General features: G+C 45.9%; 1 long non-coding RNA gene across 1 annotated transcript; it reads left to right on the forward strand.

Annotated features, from left to right (window-relative positions):
- Positions 1-433: 433 nt before the first annotated feature.
- Positions 434-1564, forward strand: LOC121187569. The gene is made up of 3 exons (XR_005894600.1): positions 434-558; positions 634-712; positions 1376-1564. It is a non-coding gene; the product is annotated as an uncharacterized LOC121187569 (long non-coding RNA).
- Positions 1565-3436: the final 1872 nt, after the last annotated feature.

Consider the following 3436-nt stretch of genomic DNA (forward strand, 5'->3'; position numbering starts at 1 on the left):
CTGCACACCTGTTTTTTTGTCTGACAAATTAATGTGATGGATGTAACAACTTGATGCATTTTCCAGCCAATGCTAGCTCCCTCCAGTTTGTTATGCGCCTCAGGCATCTCTCAGTGGCACTGATCGGAAACCCATCTGAGTACATTCAGTGCACTTACATTCATTTTTAAGGCAACGTACATTCCATAACAGCCCAGAGGGCAGAGGTCATTGCCCAACACCTTGAATATGTTGCCTAACTTCGAGGTGACATGGAGAAAATACTTGTGCAAACAACATGAAAAGAACTATTTGTAGCTGAAGGACTTTCTCCCTCCGTGCCACTACATGGCACTGTGCCAACTGTTGGCACACGGAGTTGTGGGAGGCGCGTTGCGCCCCTACATATACGCAGGTGTGCCCATACCTCGGTTTCTCCTCCCGTTCCGCTCACCCCCCGTGGTAGCTGTGGCTTGGCGTGGCAGAGCGTTTTGTTTGGCGTGGCTGTGACTTCTTTCAGTCGGACGCAATAGTTGTTGTTTGCGGCAGCCGTCGAGGCACTGGTCTCCACGCATTCAGGTAGGGTGCACCGCTATCCCTCCTCTGATTTGCATGCGTAATGAGCGCATTTTAATATGGATTTTATGTGCGTAGCGCACCTGGTTGCTGGCACTGTGGGAGACTGTGGGATTGTTCCGCTGGATTTCTTACGGGTCCATTTGCGTGTCCGTTGGTAAGTCGCCATTGTCTGCCTGCCCTTGTGTGTCTGTGGCTTGCCTTCAGGTCAGCCAGTAATAAATATTTTGTGCCGCGGCCTTTGAGGCCCAAACCCTCTAATTCCCCGCGTAGCTGCGCCGTATGCCCAGGCGAAAGTGGTATGTATGGTTTCGGTTATTCCTTAAAGGAATAATCCGATTATTATTATTATTTTAAATCTATGATGTGCCCTCTCTTTTAGCGTCCTGGCATTGCTTGGCCTGCCACTGGCGACCACTTCTGGGAGGCACTGCTTTTCTGTCTTACTCTGTTACTCTGTTTCTGTGTTATCCTTCCGTTCAGTACTGCTGTTTTGTGTGGCGTTTGGCGCAGACTGCTGCTCTTTTGCTCACTGCCGTCCTTTTGCGCGGTCCTGCTCGGCCCTGTGCTGATCGTCAGAGTCCTAAGCCGGTCTACTCCACCGAAACCCCCACAATATTTTAAATTGTTCATTCTTTGTTTCCTTTTCTTATATCATTTCTCTTGAGTTATTTAGGATGTAGCTTTTTGTTTTGTTGTATTTATTTCTTTTTGTTGTTTTTTTCTTTGGGGGGGGGGGGGGGGGGTTATATTTGAAATAGTTTTTTTCTACTATGTGTGAAGCACTTGGCCTGTTTTAATTTTCTTTTCTTTTAAACAGGTGCTGAGGGCCTGAGGCAGCAGTAGATCCCTGGTGGTGGTGGTCTTCACGATTCTTTTTTGTTGGTGTCACGGGTGGCTAGTTTTATGGACCTTCCCCTTTTGATTTTCCCTGCCACCGTGGTAAGCCCTTGCTCTACTTGCACCCCTAGGCCCAAGTGCTAGTTTGATGGTGGCTAACTCCTTAGTGTCTGACCTGTAGTTTTTTTTTTTTTTTTTTTTTGATATTTCAATTGTATTAATTGTTTTTATTAAATAAAGTCATTGTTTCTTTTAAACCCTCCTACACTGTCTCTTGCCCGATTGGTATTAAAGAATCTGCAGCTCTACACTTAGTATAGCTTAGTTATTTCCTGGGGTGACATTCCCCAGGTGGCGTTATCGCAACACCTCTTCCCTTAAGCCTCCGCTCCCGCCACACATTAATGAAGAGGAAGTACTGGGTGAAAGGTTTCAAGGTTCTGACGAACGGTTCCCCGCAGGCCCTGTCTTTAAGCTTGCTCGGTCTTGTTTGAACACAATTTTTTAAAGTAATTTCACTGGTTGCTTTCACTGAACAAGAAACAGGTGGTTAAAAAGTTTACAGTAAAACAAAGATTACAGTAAAACCAATCCTTTGACAGCCACAGGTGACATTTATCACAGTTTTTGTTTTAAATGGATACAAATACAAATACGAGGTGTTGTGTCTCCACACTCCTACTCCACAGGCTGCCCTGGCAACAGCCTGCTGGAATGGCTTTCTGTGAGTTATAAGGCAGATCTCATTGTGTGAACAGCAGGCCCAGGTGTGTTACTGTCAAGTATGTGAAAGTTAATGCTACTTTTGTTGTGCAAACTGTTCATTTAAGGTGAGCGATTATTTTAGGCCAAGTTTCAGTTCACTTCTTCTTAACATCTGCTGCGGCTGATTATCGGGAGAGAGTTGGATCACTAAAATGACAAATTAATAAAAATGAGGAATGTCAGCTTCAAGGGCTTCATGCTTGTCACTATAGAAAAATCAAGAACACGTATGAGTGTTAAGAAAATGAATATAGCTGTAGTGTTTGCATAAGAAGTCAGTGTTGTGCATATTCGGTGGAGGATGAGTTTTGAGCCTTTGGTAGAATATATGGAGTGGCTCTGCTAATCTTACACAAGCAGGAAGATTATTCCACCGCAGGATTTGGGCCCGGGGGGTGGCGGTAGGGGGTGGGGGTGGGGTTGATGACCAGCCTGGTGCAGGAAAATTGGAGCCAAGCAGCCAGTCATGACAGAATCCACAGCACGGGCTTGTGCATCTAGCTTAACCATGGATTGGAGGTACGGAGCTGCAGATCACTTTGCTTCCTTGAGTGCCAGCGCCAGGGATTTTAAAATGGTGTGGGCAGCTAGAAGAGAGAGTGCAGGACAGAGCGAACATGAAAGAATTTAGGGAGGTTTAGGACAAGACAGGCCGCAGCATTTGGGATGACTTGTGAAGACTCAAGGAACTCTTTCAGGAGGCTACAAGAAAATTGAAGTAGAGATACTGTGACTTGAATCTGTGCAGAGCTCCTGCAGAGGACAGATCTAGTTTGATAGATACTGTATGGAATGGAATGGAATAGGAACTTTATTGTCACTTGCACAGAAGTACAGGCGAAATTTCGTTAAGGAGTATAGCCTCCGGGCCGCAGCAAAATGTTGCGCTACCACACGCTATCCTGAAAGTTAATTTGCAAGTTGCAATACATACATTTGACACATAGTCACATCATACATTATGACTTTTACACAGTACACGTGGAAACATGCTGGAATTTTTTCATGGACACATAGGGAGGGGAGGGGGGGGTTACAAAAGATAAGGTGCGGAGGCAGACGGTAGATGGGGGTGGGTAGGGAGGGGAATGTGTGTGCATCAGTCTATGAGAAGTGTTTGCGATTTGTATGACCTAGACTGCCAGGATGTTTACAGGTCAGTTCATCAGTTGTCCTTGAAGGGAGATACGAGCTGCATAGGAATTTGATAGGAGCACAGCTGCAGAGCTATTCTTCTAGGCCGGGAGAGGAGGGGGGGGGCAAGGGACAGAAACAA

This window comes from Toxotes jaculatrix, chromosome 9 (assembly GCF_017976425.1).
Source record: "Toxotes jaculatrix isolate fToxJac2 chromosome 9, fToxJac2.pri, whole genome shotgun sequence".
NCBI classification, from domain to species: domain Eukaryota; kingdom Metazoa; phylum Chordata; class Actinopteri; family Toxotidae; genus Toxotes; species Toxotes jaculatrix.